This window comes from Perna viridis, chromosome 4, assembly GCF_037379345.1.
Source record: "Perna viridis isolate PV_CMFRI_1.1 ecotype Kerala chromosome 4, ASM3737934v1, whole genome shotgun sequence".
Lineage (NCBI taxonomy): Eukaryota > Metazoa > Mollusca > Bivalvia > Mytilida > Mytilidae > Perna > Perna viridis.
In genome coordinates, this window is record NC_142448.1 from 1,291,956 (window position 1) to 1,313,262 (window position 21,307).

Consider the following 21,307-nt stretch of genomic DNA (forward strand, 5'->3'; position numbering starts at 1 on the left):
GCTAATATTGATCAAAATATCAACCTACCATATACTTATGTGGTACCATTTTAAAGCTTAGAATCTAAGCTATCACATGAAGATACTTTCATCTTATTTTGCTATAAAATGTTTAATGTGGATGAAAATTTGTTAGGCCTATACCTTAAATGAAGCCAGACGATAATCAAAATAAACATACATTTTTGCTGCAAAAAGTGGCAAAATAATATTATATCAAGGTCTGGTCAATTCTAAGATTCCTAATGTAGTCTTGTAATGTTTTCTTGTTTAAATAGGGTCTTTTAACATAATAATAATCTCATTATTAAGTTAAAATTGAATAAAATTTCAAAAACAAATGCTGTTTTCCCAAGAAATTGAGAAAATTTTTATGAATACATTGACTTGAACCAATGCGCATCCTTTCACTGTGGAACTTTGAAGCCCTAGCTGTTTCCTCATGTGTACTATTATGTACATTAAATGATAATAAACAAAATATCATCATTTGATTAAGTTTAATGAACTTTTCGAAGTTTCCATTTCAGGCCAGAAGGGTTTCTTCACCAGGATCTACTATGTCTGCCAAATCTACTAAAGAGATTATGTACATAAGGACATTACACCTATTAACATCATTTACCTTATCAATTTACTTACAGTTAGTTTACTTTCTATTAAATCATAATCTGGTTTGCTAACAATCTGAAAAAATGTAAAACTTTATTTGATGTTGGTTGCTCACAAAGCGGTTGACAAAAGATTTGGCGAGGAGTTAAAAACACCAAACTTCCTTTTCCAGAATAATTATCTTCATTTCAAAACAAGAAGATTGTTTTATAAGGTTATATTAATGTTATGTTAAATAACTTAATATGAATAATTTCGCTGCGTGATCCGTCTGGTTCTTCGATCAGGTTATCGGGTTCAGGTGTGTCTGGAACTACCCCACTTACTGTACCCCATATGGTCCTACCTCAGACAGCCCATTTTCGTCTCATAGCATAGCCCACTATGCTCCTCAGGCCATCTGAAATAAACAAGTAGTGGAATTCAATGAATATGTACTGTGAAGCAGTTTTAAAGCAGAGTCTAAACACAAAACTAATCGACAGTTCTTGTAAGTAATATATGATTCAAATGTAAATGCTTATTTGTTACCATAATTAAAAGACTCAAAAGTTTTACTATTAAAATAAATAAAGCTACTAAACTAAATCAAAGTATAAAAACTAACTTACCATGAATTCGAAACATCTCCAGAACTCAACAAAATGAAACTAAAATGATGAAAAACAAACAGAAAATAAAACTAAATCATAATAAAAGTTAGCTGTTAAAAATTGTACAATATGAATATATAAAGTAAACTTAAGAAGATGCAGGTCATATGTAAAATATGCAATTGCCACATATATAAATCTCATCAAATAAGTTCTATTTATCAAGTTAAGTACAAGCAGGGCTACATGATAATTGTTCTAATAAAAGTCATAATTAATATATATTAACTGATAAAATGAAAACCAGAAAAAAAAGTTGTGTATCATTTGAAGAAGCAATTTAAGGTTGATTTTTTTTTCTACATATGATAATTTTGAATAAATAAAACAGTTAAAATAAATATAAAGAAGGTTTATGCTTAAACATGTGAGTTTCATATAAATTGGGCACTACATATGAATTAAAATTGAATTATCAAGGAAATTAAATGCAATATGTGCAAATTCTCCCAACCAATAGAAAAAAAGCAAGATAAAATACAGAGACTTCCGATAATATAGGAAAGTCGATAAAGTCCGAAAGATTTTGAATGGATTGCAATCAAACGTTGGGAGAATTTACCTCATTACATATTCATCGTTTAATAAAAATGTTATGGAAACATATTCCAACTAATGCTAAATGAGAGTAATCTTTTTTAAATCAGCTCATACAGAATCAAACGAAAATCAGACCTTCCAAGAAGGTGAATATAGTTTTTAAGCTTGCAGGTGATAAAAGGTCATTCTAGAATTTGACCTTACGGAAACAGGGCGATTAGGCTTATATTAGACATAATTTAGGTACTTACCGTAAGTGATTGGCCTCCATGGCCTAGGTCCATCGTTGTCTGCACCACCAGTCAAAAATCTGTCCAGAAAACAGTCGGTAAAAGGCATTTATCCACGAGTGTTCGAAAATCTTAACAGAAGCTATGGTGGATCAGTAACATCCGGTTAGCAAGAACGATAACCGGTCCCGCTTTAATTTTTGTGAAAACCACGCCCTGACCACCCTAATATCCAATCGATTCCGCAAGCTATTATTGTTTTTCTTCTGAAACCAGGGTTACGGATGGACGCAGAAAGGATTAAATTTTCGGAATCCGACTGTCAGTGCATTCCGGGTACGCAAAAACTTTTTTTTTTCAACATGTTTTTCCTTAAAATTACGTAAAAAATATGTTTTGTAACCAAAAAATTAGCCTGACAACCGGATTATCCAAATTGAAGATATTTCCAAAAATTTAAGCCATAAATGAAGAAAATCGGTCCAGTAATAGCTTGCGGAATGAATTTTGAAATGGGTATGATCTTTGACACATAGTTTTTCAGGCGGCCATTTTTCTCCAAGTATCGTCACTTCAAATGTTTGTACCAACTGACAATCAACTCCAATAACAATGGAAGTTGTACATTTAGAAAGAGAAATGTCTCAACTTCAATTACATATATTTTTTATTGTCATGCAATGGATTTTTAACCATTTTCTAATGTGTTAAAGTCGACTCAAAATTTAGAATTTTGCTCTCGCAAGAATATCGATAAACGCACTACCGACCTCCCTACCTAATCTGTATTTTGCTTGGTTGCCAGTGTCAGTCCAGTCAGGTTGAAAAAAATGTCCTCTGAAAACATCTAGTCTGAATTTCCTCTGACCCTGCAACCTTCCTCCTTTTTTATTTGGATATTGATACGTCGGGTTGGGGTCAGAATGATCTGCCATACTAAACTAAGAAGTTGGAGATTCAGCGGTTCCATGGAGTGGAATGAAACGGTAGTAAACACTTAACTTTTCACTTGAATTATGAAATATTCTGTTAGATTCCAGATTTCAAAATTGTGTCTGCTTTGTTCCGAACGAATCTGTCAAAAGGGGTTAATTGCTGTCTAAGCAGGTAAGGCACTAAGGGAAAGTTTTATGACTGCTAAATTATCATCTAAAAGCAATCAGCTTATCAAGGTTATCTTTTGATGATTGACAAGTAGAAAATGGATCCTGTTAGACATATTTCCAGATAGGCAAATCAGGAATTGTTCAGATTCTAGATAATAAATAATCTGTTATTTTAGTTTTTAATGTTAATGCAAATTGACTTTGGACAGTTTTAAAAATTAAGGCAAAAGGTGAAAGAACAAAATTTGTATTTGAGTGTGAAGTTAAATCAGAAGTATGGATTGACATTCAGTTTATACATAAAGGGAAGAAACAATTCTTGATATTAAATATGAAAAATGCAAATGTATGATCACAATTTTATTTTACATCATGTAATCTTCGAAATTTTGTTCATGTTACAATTTTCACATGAATCAAGAAATCTCCAGTGCTGACAGCACATTGATTACATTTCTGTATTTTCCAAAGTACAGTATATTTAGCTAAAGTTGTGTTTGCAATAGTTCATGATGGAAATTAATGTTAAATCTAGGATTAGAAAAGCAGGGGCTGCTCTGGCTTCCAAAATTCTGTCGCCAGAAAAATTTGCAGCTGCCATTTTATGTCGCCAATTTTCAGAAATTAGAGTCGGGGGAGGGGGGCAAAAACGTTATATTTTTAAGAAAAATATGACAGTATTAAGTCCACTGATGAATTATCTTTGTCAATTCATCAAAATAACCTCTCCATTCATGACATACATGTACACACGATTCACTTTTGATGCATGAATGAAGCAGGTTTTTAGCTCTAATCTGTTACTTTCATATGCATAAAATAATGAAGTACTACTCCAGAAACAGGTTTTTTATTTCTATCAAAGACTTTATTACTATTCTCACATAGTCCCTGATTTTAAAGCATTTTCACCAATGTCCTTTATGGTCTAATTTATCTTACAATATAATTTGATTTTTTCTTAATTTAACAAACTTGATCCTTTTTTTTTTTATCAAGTGATAAAATTTCTAACGAACTACATTTTGTACCATGGACCATTAATTGTGTCCCTGTTTAATTATCCTGGTATCTGAATAGTATTTCCTTAATTAGATTTTGGGAATCCACATTCTATTTGTTTACCAATTTTCCCGCCAAAAAGTCACATGGCAAAAGTGTAAACAAATGTCATCCATTTTCTTTTATCAATTCTTTAATTTCTAAGTGTTTAGACACTTCCTGATGGGATAATCATTGAAAATTGGATTTAATTTATTCTGTTATTATGTAAGTCTGTTTCTGAATGTATCACATGGTTAAACAGGGCTGTGAAGCTTGTATGTAGCCACGTGCACATGGCCATCATTGTGTTTACCTTTGACCAGATGGTGAGAGTTTTGATTGGCTCAATAATATATTTATATTTGATTGACACCTCCCATGAGGATATTGTCAGTCACGGTCGTCTGTTCTAATTACTGTTAATTGCCTTCAGTCGTAAATTGGTCATGGTCAGTTAACTGTGACCAGGTGCCAACATAATTTGATAATTAGAGAAAATATCCCTTGCTGATGAACTTCCTGTCAAGTTTAATTTACAAAACTTAGGCGCCAAGAAAATTGCCAACTGGTTATTTTTGTCGCTAGATCAAATAAAAAATCGCAAATTGCGACATTGGCGAAGCCCAGCGCGACCCCTGGAAAAGGGCATGGTAATTTTTTTTCAAAGGGCACTTTTTGTCGCGATGATTGATTTTTAGGGTACATTGATTTGTTTAAAAACTGTTATACAATTTAAAAAATCAAAGGCACGTCTGAATTTAATCTTTTTTATTTGATCTAAAACTTAATTTGAAAAAGTCACATACCTGCCAACTTTGGAAAATCTTGATTGGGTTATTACATGGGACAATGTGTGAATCAACATTTTCGTGACATATTTTGCAAACTGCCTGGGTTTTACTGTAGTAATGTATGAATTGAGCCAATCACTATAGCATTTGAGGGCCTTTTTCAGTTGAACAACATGTGCTATAATAGATTGAAGTTTGTATGTTCCCTTTTTTGTGTTGGATCTTTAAACCTATTTAAAATTCCTAAGTTTTTTTCAAATTAAAAAAAATAAATAAGAAAACTTTTATTTATGTTCTACAATGTAATATATACTATTTGAAAATTTATACATTGACCACATGTTGAAGTCAGTTTAAGGGGAGTTAGTATTCATGTTGTGAACTTGGATGTTTCACAGTTCAGCAAGATTTTTTGGCGGTAAATACAATGTAAGTCTAAAGTGGAATTCATACAGCATAGTGCTGTAGAGATTCTTGAGTACAGGCTGAGGGAAACTTGGGCAACTTGTACTTTTAATTAAATGCATACCAAGAGGTGCAGTATATGAGGAAATGTAAGAAATATTCAAGAATGTTGATAATGAATTTCCAAAATCATCAGTATTTGAAAGGAATAGCATTTCTTTTAACTATTGCAAAAAAAATTAGGGGAAAATACTGCACTGTAGAAATTACAGCAAATGTGATGACTGCAGGGGAAGCAACTCATTTTGTATGAACAATGATAATTTTAAAATTTGTGTACACACAAATTTAAGATCTGTTAAAAGGACAGTATTGTCAAATTAATTGTTGAATAGAATTTAATATTTAGAAAATGATCAGATGTTTACAAAACAGTGGTAGATCCAATCGGGATTCGTTGTCTAATTGTCAAACCCAGATCAGTTGATTGATCCTGGGAGACTATTTTCCTGTCTTAAAACATACCCTTACCTGTTTAGACAGCAATTAACACTTTCTGTCAGATTAATGACTTTTAATTAAAGAAATGAGATTGAAACGCTCATTAAGGGTTTGAATTTGTTTTAATCTTGACAAAATCAGGTTTTGTGTCAAAGGTAAATAACAAAAATGGCAGCGGTTTCATGGTTTCGAGAGCACTAAAATTCTAAGAGAAGCACATTTTCGTGACCGAAAATGACATTTGGCGTGTTGCTACTTTGCTTTAGATTTAACTTTATGGAAATGCTTTTCCTTTGAATTAGAAATAATTTTTGAAGTTTGGTATCAGAAATCTTGATTATTTGTTGCATTTCCTACAGCATTTTACCAAATGGTATGCATTAATACCAAGAAACATTTGCTCAAGTTTAGCGGTTTAAGTAAAAAAACATGTCAAATTGTCCAAATTTAGTGATTTAAAATGTTCTCAATGAAAAATGTATGGTCAAATTGATTTGAAGTAGTGTCTTATTTTTAAGGTCATTGTTATTTTTTTGTTCCCATGGTGTAAATTGTTGTGTGGAAATGCATGTGTGATGTAAACAACATTTTCAGTGTTTTTCAACATTTTTTAATACATGACACTCAGGCAGTTACATTTGTGCAATTCATGTCGTGGCTTAAGGGTTAGCTACTTTTCAAATTTCATTTAGCAATAATCATCTTCAGTATCTTTGTATAGATCTCTTATTTATTTTCTCCAATTACAAATTTAAAGTTCCTTGAACACTTTTATTCTGTCAGAAGCTTTAAATGTGTCAAATCATTTAATCAGTCCAGCAAATCATGTTTCAGCCCTGTTTAGCTCATGTGAAGGCTGTGTGACCCATTGTCATCACTTTGCATCTGCCATCATCTGTCGTTGTTAGCTTATTTCTAACATCATCTTCTCTGAAACTGGTTGACCAATTGGAATGAAACTTGACATGGTTGTTCCTTTTGGTATCATATTAAATCTTTTTAAATATTGAAGACATGGTGGCTGTTACTGAAAATAGAACATAGGGGTAAAAAAAACAGCTTTTAGCCCACCTGGCCAAAGGCCATGTGAGCTATTGCCATCAGTTGGCGTCCGTCGTTAACAATTAACCAAACTTAGTAATAATGTTCCTTGGGGTGTCCTGCATAGAACAGATGTGAGGATTTTTGATCCTTCGAAACAACATGGCAGCCGTTACTAAAAATCGAACGTAGGGGTCAGATAGTAGTTTTTCACATATTTCTCCAAAACTGTTAAGTTAGCCAAATGCTGACTGGGTAAAAGTGTTCAGCATGATGAAACCTACAAATGTATCTGTGGTTAAATTTTCGGTTTAATTCATTAATGCCATGTCGGAGTTATTGCCCTTTTTCGATATTTTTTGCTATTTGTAATGTTATTTCTTTCAAAAACCTTCTTTCCTGACACTACCGGACCAATTGGAACCAAATTTGGTTTGAATGTTCCTTACGGTATTTTTCATATAACTGTTGAAGGTATTTTTGATCTGTGGAAAAAATTGGCTGCTGTTACTGAAAATAGAACAAAGGAGTCAGTTGGAAGCTTTTCTCGTATATCTCCATAACCAGTAGGTTTAGCCAAATTCTTTCAATTGCTGAAATGATCCTTATTATAAAACCTACAAAAGTCAGCAGGGATCAAAGTTGTCAGAGGACTCTGCATTGTTCTAGGATTCCCATTATCCGTTACCCATGGTAAGTGATTTTTCAGGTTGGGAAAGTCCTTTGGTTACCCGTGGAGAAGTCAGATTTAAAGTTGTATGTTGAAAAAGAGTCCTTACTTTCCCGACCTGTGGCAATTATTTCTGAATTTATTTCAGCAGAATTTAAGTTTTATTCTTTAGAAAATGTGATTGTTTTGTTTTGCTTTTTTAATCACCACGATCCTATCGGCGCTAGTAATTAGATGTCTTTTCTTCCATTGAAGTCAAACACGATCATGATGCGAAAACAATAATCTTCGATCCGAAAATGGTAAAATAAGAAAATCAGGATTTTTAAATTCGTAATTTTGAAGTAATGGATAGTTTCTTTCATCATTATGTATCTGTTTGCAAATAAATATGAAATATATTGAGGGGAGAGGGGCACCTAAGTCTGAGATAGGTGATTAAAGGGTAAAAATGTGGGCAAGTTCATTTAAAGTCTGGGTAAGTAATTTTTTTGACACACTTACCTGTGGTAAGCCAAGTTGACCAAAAAATTCTAGAACACTGGACTCCTAGTAAGAGTTATTGTACTTGGAAGGCAAAAAATTACGTTTTTAGCAGTTTTCAGCCAATATCTCGTAAACTTTAATAGAATGAAACTTTCAGTTGATGAAATGATCCTCATGATAAGTCCTACCAAAGTCTTCTTGGTCAAAATTGTCATGCAACTCCTTGTTAAGAGTTATTGCCCTTGAATAGAGAGTCCATGTATCTGTATTTTTAAGGAATGTGGTGATTATTTTATGCTTAATAGATAGAACTTCTTTAGACCAGCATTTTGAGCCCTCATTTACTGAAATCGAACAAGGGGTTGCAAAGTTATGACATTTTCAAAGTCCCAAAATCATCCCCCCTTTTTTCCACTCGCAATGAAATCAGAAAATGACTTTAAGCCATTTTTTGAAGGCAAATACTGAAGCCATTATTGAAATGACATCATTCAACATTTATTTTCTCAAAGAATGGAGTCTTTTTATTGAAATTACTATGTATTATGACCCAGCCTTTTCCTCTTTCAGAAATATAACCAACCCAAGTACTACGGCAAGTCTGTTTTGACGGGGTCGAAACAGCCTCCATGACCATTTTTCCCCTGCCAAAAAATAAAAATGCTTACTACAAACTTGTTTCTTGGCTTAATTCGTAAGAGAACTACAAGAATTCTTCAAGATATAAGTGTTTAGAATCAATCCAAACATAAAATTTAAGATTGATCAACTACTTTAGATCCCACTTCTACCATTTCATCCTATAATGGAAAAATGGCACTATAGTATCTGTAGTGCAGTGCAACCAATTCAGTATAAGACTAATAATCCATATCACTTAATGTATCACGTCTTAAAAAGTAGTAAAGATATGATCAAGAAAATTGGCATGCATTGTCATTATAGAATAAGCAAAATTTTTATTTTGGTTTCAAGTGTCGTCATGGAGCAATGAATCAAGATGGCCGCCAAATTATGACAACAGTTTGTTTCTTTCACTTAGTCCAGATTTTTTAAGCTAGTCCTTTCGTGTTTTGTTATTTCCTGTATTATGACACTATTTATTTGTGTACTGTAGTATATTACATGAGAGACGAAAGGAAAGGCAGCCATTTTGAATAAAAATGGTTGCTGCTCTCGATATCCATTCCGCAACCAGAAAGTTTATTTTCAGCAATAACTTTCTTAAAAATCAACCTATTTTTACAATCTTGGTATCATTTTAATCGTCTCATTCTCATCTTTCTTTCTAAAACTAGATGTTTTACTTTAAATTGAATGTTGTAAAAGTACATGTACATGTATAGATTTGGTAAATGAAGAATTTTTATAATAGACACTATAAAAATCCTAAGATAAGTGAGGAACTTTTAAATGGTAAGTTTCAAACTTGTTATTTTTTTTTAATGTTTACTTCTTGTTTTATTCAATGCTTCAGATGCTTTCATGTAAAACTGACCAAGTTTTGTAAGGTTACTGACTGAATTGATTTAAAATAGTTGTTAGATCAAAATATCAAGATTTTGGTTTTGCCATAATAGCTTTACACTATAATCATATATGTTATTTCGGTAAGCAACTGTATTTGTGCAATGTAAGTGGTTCTCTTTTGTGTGTATGTGAAGTTTTTACATCTTCAGGCAGTAATAAGCAGAGCGAAATGTTGATTTTACTTCATTTATTGTTTTTCTTGATCAACACAATACTTAAATATAACTGCCATCATGATCATACAGTGAATCAAGACAAACCAAATCTAATGAAAAAGAAATATAAAAATCTATTTAAATATCAGTTAGTAAGAATGTCTGTTGTAATTGCAAGAAATAATTACAAGAAAAATCAGTATACACATGTAAGAATGTAAATACAACATGACATGATAAAAAATTGAGTCAATGCAGTACTTTTGCAGTGAAACTGACCTTATGTTTTTTAAATGGTGTGATATTTTAATAGAAAAGATATTTAATTTTCAAAATATTAATCTGATAAAACCACTACAACAGTTATGTCAAGACATAAAAAATGTCTAATTTTTTAGGTGTCTTAATTAAGAATAATACATGCATTTTATGATAGCAGATATGATGCATGAGGTCAATTTCTCTACAACATAACTTATGATTTTCCTATAAAAAACAGCAATTACATCTATATGGAAAGTCCAAGGATTCTCTACAATAAAAGATCATTAATTTAGTATGTGTACTAGATGCTATGAATAGATAAAAAAAATGGTAAAATCATTGTACTACTGAAAGTATAACAGATATTAATTTTCTTGAATAAGTGTACACGTCATACACAAAGACCTTGGAAAAATATTCATCATAATACTTTTTATATTCAGAACAAATAGATTCAAACTGTGTTAAAAACCAGGTTCTACTACTGGTGTTCTTGGGGTTGATCTTAAAATCTGAATAAAAGATAAAAAAATTTTCAACAACACTAATGTCATCTTTGTTGGGCCATTTGAAGACATTTTTCTTAAGGTTAGATGGCAAAATAAATTTAACTTCAACAAGCATATCATTCTTACATGATAAAACTTGACCTGGATACCAAGTATCCATATAAGCAACAGCAACATTCTGTCCAACTCTAATAGAAAAAGACTTGGGAACATACGAGTTCTTAGAAACATTATCACAATTAGATTCATGTGTATCATTATCAGAATCAGTGTCTGAACTAGAGCAGTAATATGTGTTTGCCTTTCTTATTTTTTTAGTAACTGGTTCAGAAACTGAACTTTTCTTATTCTTAATGGAATTTATTTTTTTTTTGGACAACCTCTCTTTGTTCTTGCATAATAGCCTCTCTTTCCTCTTTACTTTTTATACTAAAATTAAAAAATGAATATTCAGACTCTGTTTCAAGTTGATCATTAGAAGTAGTAGGCTGCTCTATTAAACATTTTAAATTTGATACAAGTTTTTCCAATGAAAACTGTACATTACTTGAGGAAAACTGAAATAGTGTTCTGTCATCAACAATCATACCCAATACCTTTTTCCTAAACTTGAGTTGCGTTTTTACTGCCTCAATTTTTTTCATTTTGAGTTGACAACATCAATAAATTATTGTTGATGTCATTACAATTTTGCCACAAACCACCTATCAATTGAATATCTTTTGAAATTTTTTCTACCTCTTTCTGTTTCATTAAATGTTTAGACAATTTCTCATCCTCTCTCTTTTTTAAGAGTAATTGATGTTGTCTTTGAATTAAAATTTTTCTTTCCTTAAACTTTCTAATAACCTCTGGAGTTTTACTTCTTGCTATCCTAAAATATTCACATTTTTTTTCTTCTTCTAAATTCGACAACCAATTAATTGTTTTATTATTTGTAAATAAAATCATACCCTCAAGGACAATCAAGTTTGCATTTGGCTTTTCTCTTTGCAAACGGTCTAAATTAGCAAAGTCTCTTTCTGATATGATATTGGTAGTAGCTACTGTTTTAGACTGCTCCCTAAGGTTTTTATCAACCCCTTCAATGTTTTCATTTAAACAGCCACCTGGAAGACAGTCGCTCAACTGCCTTTCAAGTACTAATTGAAAATTCAACAAAATAATTTGTAAAGCTTCTATAGTGAGAACATTCAAATCATCATCATCAACATCAAACAAACAATCAAAAACTTCATCCTTTTCATTCGTAAAATTATCAAATAAAATTTTGCCATGAATCAACTCTGAGGCATCTTGAGAATAAATTTCAAGAAATGACCTAACCTTGACCCATACTTCATTCAGATCTAAAATATGATCTGTGTTTTCTATTATTATTCGCCATAAAGGCCCAGTTAATAGTTTATCAACAATACCAAATGCCCTGCAACCAGCTAAGCATACTGGATTAGATAAGTATTTGTATACCGCATTGACTAAACCATTTCTTTTCTCTTTTTCAAAATAACACTCAATAAACTCTTTAATATTATCTCTATGATAAAAAACAGCAGCACCCATGACAAAAAGTAAATTAATACGATGTCCATGAAAAGTGGTCATCTTTTAATGTATGTCTAATTCATTCAAAAAAGTTTGAAACAGTAGTCCATAGCCAGATTTTTCATCTGCACCTGGAACACAGAGCTTACAAGAAGCTTTGATAAAGTCAGTTGTACATTGATTATAAGTAAATTTTTGTAGACATTCATCATCAAAATTTGTAACATTTTTTTCCCATTGCTTTAACCCTGCTTCTGCCTGAGATGCAAAATTCACAATTACATGGAGTTACATTTAAAACCATTCAATTTAGCAACTTTCTTTTTTATATCAGCTGGGGTGTCATCATCTTCAGGCATGCATACTACTTTCATTTTTTCTAAACAATCCTTCAAACAAGAATTTACAATGTGCCTGTCTGTCATTAAGTTTTTAATAGATAAAAGGAGTTCTGCTTTTCTAGCTTTAACGTCATCATGGTTTTTTTCCAATAAATTTCCCATATCAAATAGAGCTTGATCTATCAATTTAACAAAGTTTTCAGTGTTTCCACTTACAAGTTCACTCAAACCTAAAGAATACTGACCTGATGATGTGCCAACCTGAACACCCCCATACTCTCTGCCTTTTCTTTTGGTACCATCAGTGTGTAAAGTGTTAAAATCGCTGCTAAGCATTGCTTCTGCAGCCTGAAATTGGGCTAACAGTTTAGCCTCAACAAACATGTACTCTGCAAATGTTTTCTTAGGAAGCCTATCAAATTTAATTCCAACCATCTTATCTAACACCGTTTTAACAATTGTTTCTACATTCTTCACTCCAACATTCATGGATAAAAGTGTGGCATATACCTCACGTACACAGTCAACATATTTTCCATCTTTAAAAAATTGAACATGTTTACTTTTCAACAACTCATCCATCTGTTCCCTTAAAACTTCATTTTCATTTTCTAAATAACTTACTAGCACATTATTACTTGTACATTTATCATGTGCTGGTTGGTGTACTTGATTTTTAAATGATTTGGCTTTTAAAGTTTGCGATTTGTGCTTGTAATATTTCAATAGAATACCTTGAGATTTAAACTTTTTCTGAGGACATGCATGCTTTTCCCTAACCTCTTTAACCTTTTTTTCAATCTTGCATTTTTCTGATTGAAGGGTCAAAATTTTATCATATTTCCTTTTAATTCTCTTATTAACATTTCTTACAGATAAAGTTGCTAATTTAGCAGCACTGTTCTCATATTTCAATTTCAATTTTTTGTACTCTTTCTTAAGTTTAAACAGCTTAAGATTTGAGTTACATTTTTGTTCTCTGGTTTTTAAATACCTTTTCTGTAACTTTGATACATCAAATTCATTATTTGGGACCTTTTCAAGTACATTCACTACATTATCAACTTTTTTACCTACACATACTGATTTAGGTTCTGAAGGTAGGGCTGATTTCTTAAGTGGTGGGCAATATTTGGCATTTAAGAATTCAAGTAATTCTTCAGTTCTGTTTCGACGTCTCAATGCTAGTTGCTTAAAGTAAATCCTATCAAATTGTCTTTTAAGACCATCTGGATCAGGGAAATAATCTAATTTACACAAGTGGTGAATCCAAATGCTAGCATGTTTAAGTGTCAAATTGTGATGAATTCTGAATTTCCTTAAATCACAGACCAACCCTTTTGTACAATTAATTAGTTTCTCTTGAGGAGTTGGCTGTTACAACCATTGTAATTCAATATTCTCTCCCTCCAGTATTGGCCCAACCTCTACAATTTTTATACCTATTGCTTGTTCCTGTGCAAGCTCAGCAGACCCTTTCTTCAGAACCCTCATCATCTTATTTCTTATTTTTCTTAAAAAAGAAGAAATATTATCAACACTTCCAACATTCAAATTTTCTAAGATAATTGGAATATTTTCTTTAAATGACAGTTCTTCAGTGTTTTCAATAACAACTATGACACCATTCCAAAAGATGTACTCTCTCCAGATCTTCTTCTCCAATCTTGCTAATGCCCATTCATCTATTTGAAAAAATAATTTATAAGCCATTATTTGATAGAAATCTTCTGCAGATCACAAGTGACACTGACCAGCAACATCAACCTGAAACTAAAACATTACCAAACTGTGAAATTAGTATTAGTGTTACAATATATACCATTCAGCATGTAATTATACCCTAACTCTTGGCAATATTTATTTGTGTATCCTAATCTACATGAAATATGCATGTCCTCCATAACATGTACTTTCACGTTAAGTCGGCCAGCGACAATGTTACAAAAATGAATCTGATGTCCAGCAGCTGGTAGCAATCCACATTTGAAGATCCAAAATTGTCTTGCAAACTCATTAGCATCATAAAGGAATTAAGAATTGACATCAGTTAACTGAAAGAAACAAGAAGGGACCACAAAGAACCAGGCTCAACAAGCAAAAAGACTCAATTATTAGTCAAAAATACAATTCTACTTAAACTTTAATGAATTATTATTAAAAAGCTAATTTAAAAAGTAAAATTTACAAACTGCTCTCAAATTCAATATTGCACAATAATTCTAAAATGACTCTCTATATATTATTGCATTCTGTATATTTTATTTTCAAATAAATCTTATCAATAAAAAGATTGACTAAAGAACTAACCGGAATAGTTTCTGTCTGTCAATAGTTGGTATATCTCCCCCTTGGTGATCCCATTTGCCAACAAGTACTCAATAGTAATATTTTCCAATTGAGTACTTGTTGATACATCTTTCAACAATTCTCCCAGTGTAATAAATGTAGTTCTTGACTCAACAGTGGCTAATAAAATAATCACAGATCAATGAGGGTTTGTTTAGAACAATTTGTATAACTCACAATATTCATTAACCATAGCCAGCAAATTGAATTATATAATTATACATCAAAACACTCTAGACTGTTCAGAATATAGTACATGTAGTTGAAAAAATTAAATACATGTACATGCATTAAAATGTACAAGTAACTACTAAGGACGGAATTACTTTCCCTAACAATATGCTAAACACTTACTTAATACCGCTTGAATATTAACAGAATGCTAAACACTTACTTAAAACAGCCTGAATATTTCAAGAGCATTGATAATGTTGGAGAAAAGTAAGCAAGCACCCCCCCTTTTCCTAAATGTCGTATTCGGTAGCTAAGCAATCATATTCGTAGCAGAAGAGAAAAATAGAGATTTTAAATTTCATTATTCTTTAAATAATAAATTATCATCGACGTAAATTCTATGTAGAAACTCCAAATTTACTTACAAGCACAGTGCGAATCGATAACGGATTCCGTAATGTCAGGGTCAGCCAGGCTAAAAACCACTAATTCCACTTCCCATAGGCTTCTATGCTAATTTCACAGTATTCAATGGCTTCTCTGGACTTTACCTTAACTTTAACCTGCAGATGACTATATATCAGCATGATTCTACATATGTCAGCTCACAATCCTCAGAATGGCATGTGGGGTTAGCAGACTTGCAGTGCAGTACTGGTCACCGGAAGTGAAGGGTCTATAAATAGCATGGGAAATCCCAGTGTTTTCACAAGATAGGGGTATATTTAAAAATCATTATGGAGATTAGGCTTCACATCACAAGAAGCAAAATGCACCTATAAAATGTACAGAAATGTTTTTCCTTTCAGAAACTGTTTAAATTTTTTAAATAAGATGAGAACTTTTTTCACAGCACTATGAGGAACAGGGGTAATTTCTGTGTAGGACTATTTTTGCGTACGTTCCAAATGCTCATTGGTTGAATTGGTGGTCTGTAACCTAAAGAGTCACTTTTTGTCTTAGAAAAAATAAATAACTATACAGGTATCTTCCTACACACATACTGGATGCATTTGCAAAGTTTCAGTGAAATGTGACAAGCACTTTTTTAAATATTTGATTTTTAAATATAGGGTAACCAAGTTGTGCGAGCAAAAAAGTGAAAATATTCTACCATACTGAAATGCATTAAATATTTGCAAAGAACTTTTTCTGACTTTTCAAATAAAAAATATCAATCACAACTTGTTTTTTAACAATATTAATGAAGAAATAGTTTTAAAAGTAATCATTTTCTGAGAAATTGGTCTATTTTTAAAAATTTATTTCTGACATGCCTCCCCCTTTTTCTTGATCACATGTCAAAAATCCTAAATCTTTAAATTTTCACAAAAGGTGATATATTTGGCTTTAAATTTGTAAATACAGTGTTTTCACATTAGAACATGACCAGTAAAGGGCACCTAAAGCAAAAAAAGTGCTCAATAATGGATTTTCCATGTTGCCATAGGGGAATGCTTATATGGCCTTAACCGCAGTAATGAAAGTGAGTTTTTCCTCATTTCTAACCTAATTTTTGCTCAAATCTACACAAAACTTGATTTCAAGTGCTTATTACTACCATAGTTAGGTAAATATAGCCCTCAAAGTTTAATATTTGATATTTTTACTAAATTTTCTACACTTTTTACAAGATAGGACATAAAAATCAGCCAAAAAGACCAATTTTCCATAATTTGGACCTATAACTTAAAAAAATGCATATTTTGAAGGATTTTTGTAGTGTATTCCTCTCATGGCAAAGTTAACAAGACCTTCAAGTAGTTTAAAGCTATTTCAAGAAACTTTTCATTTTGCCATGGCTTCATCTTAAGGCTAAAAACCACTAATTCCACTTCCCATAGGCTTCTATGCTAATTTCACAGTATTCAATGGCTTCTCTGGACTTTACCTTAACTTTAACCTGCAGATGACTATATATCAGCATGATTCTACATATGTCAGCTCACAATCCTCAGAATGGCATGTGGGGTTAGCAGACTTGCAGTGCAGTACTGGTCACCGGAAGTGAAGGGTCTATAAATAGCATGGGAAATCCCAGTGTTTTCACAAGATAGGGGTATATTTAAAAATCATTATGGAGATTAGGCTTCACATCACAAGAAGCAAAATGCACCTATAAAATGTACAGAAATGTTTTTCCTTTCAGAAACTGTTTAAATTTTTTAAATAAGATGAGAACTTTTTTCACAGCACTATGAGGAACAGGGGTAATTTCTGCGTAGGACTATTTTTGCGTACGTTCCAAATGCTCATTGGTTGAATTGGTGGTCTGTAACCTAAAGAGTCACTTTTTGTCTTAGAAGAAATAAATAACTATACAGGTATCTTCCTACACACATACTGAATGCATTTGCAAAGTTTCAGTGAAATGTGACAAGCACTTTTTTAAATATTTGATTTTTAAATATAGGGTAACCAAGTTGTGCGAGCAAAAAAGTGAAAATATTCTACCATACTGAAATGCATTAAATATTTGCAAAGAACTTTTTCTGACTTTTCAAATAAAAAATATCAATCACAACTTGTTTTTTAACAATATTAATGAAGAAATAGTTTTAAAAGTAATCATTTTCTGAGAAATTGGTCTATTTTTAAAAATTTATTTCTGACATGCCTCCCCCTTTTTCTTGATCACATGTCAAAAATCCTAAATCTTTAAATTTTCACAAAAGGTGATATATTTGGCTTTAAATTTGTAAATACAGTGTTTTCACATTAGAACATGACCAGTAAAGGGCACCTAAAGCAAAAAAAGTGCTCAATAATGGATTTTCCATGTTGCCATAGGGGAATGCTTATATGGCCTTAACCGCAGTAATGAAAGTGAGTTTTTCCTCATTTCTAACCTAATTTTTGCTCAAATCTACACAAAACTTGATTTCAAGTGCTTATTACTACCATAGTTAGGTAAATATAGCCCTCAAAGTTTAATATTTGATATTTTTACTAAATTTTCTACACTTTTTACAAGATAGGACATAAAAATCAGCCAAAAAGACCAATTTTCCATAATTTGGACCTATAACTTAAAAAAATGCATATTTTGAAGGATTTTTGTAGTGTATTCCTCTCATGGCAAAGTTAACAAGACCTTCAAGTAGTTTAAAGCTATTTCAAGAAACTTTTCATTTTGCCATGGCTTCATCTTAAGGCTAAAAACCACTAATTCCACTTCCCATAGGCTTCTATGCTAATTTCACAGTATTCAATGGCTTCTCTGGACTTTACCTTAACTTTAACCTGCAGATGACTATATATCAGCATGATTCTACATATGTCAGCTCACAATCCTCAGAATGGCATGTGGGGTTAGCAGACTTGCAGTGCAGTACTGGTCACCGGAAGTGAAGGGTCTATAAATAGCATGGGAAATCCCAGTGTTTTCACAAGATAGGGGTATATTTAAAAATCATTATGGAGATTAGGCTTCACATCACAAGAAGCAAAATGCACCTATAAAATGTACAGAAATGTTTTTCCTTTCAGAAACTGTTTAAATTTTTTAAATAAGATGAGAACTTTTTTCACAGCACTATGAGGAACAGGGGTAATTTCTGCGTAGGACTATTTTTGCGTACGTTCCAAATGCTCATTGGTTGAATTGGTGGTCTGTAACCTAAAGAGTCACTTTTTGTCTTAGAAGAAATAAATAACTATACAGGTATCTTCCTACACACATACTGAATGCATTTGCAAAGTTTCAGTGAAATGTGACAAGCACTTTTTTAAATATTTGATTTTTAAATATAGGGTAACCAAGTTGTGCGAGCAAAAAAGTGAAAATATTCTACCATACTGAAATGCATTAAATATTTGCAAAGAACTTTTTCTGACTTTTCAAATAAAAAATATCAATCACAACTTGTTTTTTAACAATATTAATGAAGAAATAGTTTTAAAAGTAATCATTTTCTGAGAAATTGGTCTATTTTTAAAAATTTATTTCTGACATGCCTCCCCCTTTTTCTTGATCACATGTCAAAAATCCTAAATCTTTAAATTTTCACAAAAGGTGATATATTTGGCTTTAAATTTGTAAATACAGTGTTTTCACATTAGAACATGACCAGTAAAGGGCACCTAAAGCAAAAAAAGTGCTCAATAATGGATTTTCCATGTTGCCATAGGGGAATGCTTATATGGCCTTAACCGCAGTAATGAAAGTGAGTTTTTCCTCATTTCTAACCTAATTTTTGCTCAAATCTACACAAAACTTGATTTCAAGTGCTTATTACTACCATAGTTAGGTAAATATAGCCCTCAAAGTTTAATATTTGATATTTTTACTAAATTTTCTACACTTTTTACAAGATAGGACATAAAAATCAGCCAAAAAGACCAATTTTCCATAATTTGGACCTATAACTTAAAAAAATGCATATTTTGAAGGATTTTTGTAGTGTATTCCTCTCATGGCAAAGTTAACAAGACCTTCAAGTAGTTTAAAGCTATTTCAAGAAACTTTTCATTTTGCCATGGCTTCATCTTAAGGCTAAAAACCACTAATTCCACTTCCCATAGGCTTCTATGCTAATTTCACAGTATTCAATGGCTTCTCTGGACTTTACCTTAACTTTAACCTGCAGATGACTATATATCAGCATGATTCTACATATGTCAGCTCACAATCCTCAGAATGGCATGTGGGGTTAGCAGACTTGCAGTGCAGTATTGGTCACCGGAAGTGAAGGGTCTATAAATAGCATGGGAAATCCCAGTGTTTTCACAAGATAGGGGTATATTTAAAAATCATTATGGAGATTAGGCTTCACATCACAAGAAGCAAAATGCACCTATAAAATGTACAGAAATGTTTTTCCTTTCAGAAACTGTTTAAATTTTTTAAATAAGATGAGAACTTTTTTCACAGCACTATGAGGAACAGGGGTAATTTCTGTGTAGGACTATTTTTGCGTACGTTCCAAATGCTCATTGGTTGAATTGGTGGTCTGTAACCTAGCCATGACGGTCAAAAGTGTCTCGAACCTTCTATAGCCGCCTATTCCAACGCCTAAAATAAATATGTTCCTGATTACAAATCGAGAGCAAAGACAATTAAATTTAAAGAAAAAAACTTGAAGAATCCGAATATGCATGTCGTTAAGCCATACTCCGTATATTTACCTTATTTTTTTCACTTGGAAAGATTGAAAACGAAATTTCACGGTCGATTTGGAAAGTGTACCGGAAACGACTTTCATTCTAAAGATATTTAAATCCTAAGCTCTCATTGGGTGTTATTTTTATTTCAATATGACGTCAGGAACATATTTATTTTTAAGTTTGAAAAAGGTATACTCCGCTGAAAAAACGTGCCGCGCGTTACAAAAAATGACGATAATTTGTCCACGTTCCGAGAACTATAAACAACAAGACTTATATTCACTACAAAAAGTATTTTATTAAATATTTATTCATAAAAAAAAATCATAGCTAATGTAACCTCCGAAATAGAAGGATTTTGGTAACATAAATATAAAATCCAATTCTTTACCAGAAAACAAAATGGCGGCCATATATGGTCGCATTGGCATCTCTACCTTGAAAGGCAATCATTTAACCAGGTGAGCGATTCAAGTTCCTGGGAGCCTCTTGTTTGCAAATAATTTAAAAAAACATTTAATTTAACAAAATTCTGTCAAAAGGTAAAATTGTCCACCAAGACAGAGTGATTGTGAAATTTTCAAAATGATTTTTGATCTGATGTAGGAGTTGTGGCCCTTGAAACAGATTTATTTGTTGTTTTTCACATGTACAACTTTGAAAATATTCTTCCCTGAAACTGTGTGACAAAAGTAATGAAATTTGGCATAATTGTTCATAAGGGTTTCCTTCACTAACTGATTGTTTAAAATTTTTCATAGGTTGAAAAAGATGGCTGTTACTAAAAATAGAACATAAATTCATAATGGTCAAAATACAGCGTTTTGCAAGAAACTCAAAAACCTTTGAATTGAGCAAAATTCTGACATGGATAAAAATGTTTACTGTCAGAAGACAGACCTATTCCGAAATTTTCAAAATGATTTGTCACCTGATGATGGAATTATGGCCCTTATAACAGATTTTTTTTGTGTACAACTTCCTCTCTGAAACCATGTGATAAAATTTAACAAAAGTTGGCAGAACTGTTCCTTAGGGTACCCTGCACAACTTGATCATTTAAAATATTTTTTTGCTATTTTTTTTCCTCAACTATAGAAGGATAATGAAAATGAAAGCTACTCATAAGATACAAATGATATCCCAAGTGGACTGGCACAGTGATAGGGATTAGAGGAGGGGCCATGTGCATTTTATCACACTTCTGCCAAAATCGTCCCATTAAAATCAGAAATTTTTACAAAGAATGTCACAG

General features: G+C 32.0%; 1 protein-coding gene, 1 long non-coding RNA gene and 1 pseudogene across 2 annotated transcripts in view; 1 reads left to right on the top strand and 2 right to left on the bottom strand.

The window, feature by feature from the left end:
• Nucleotides 1–21,307, top strand: part of LOC148618384 (piwi-like protein 1) — a 65,893-nt gene that overhangs the window by 1,181 nt on the left and 43,405 nt on the right. The window lies entirely within an intron of this gene.
• On the bottom strand, nt 909–2,460 carry LOC148618385 (uncharacterized). Its single transcript, XR_015921368.1, has 3 exons — nt 2,057–2,460; nt 1,224–1,262; nt 909–1,012 (listed from the first exon to the last, which is right to left on the bottom strand). It is a non-coding gene; the product is annotated as an uncharacterized LOC148618385 (long non-coding RNA).
• Nucleotides 9,968–15,331, bottom strand: LOC148618386 (uncharacterized; annotated as a pseudogene).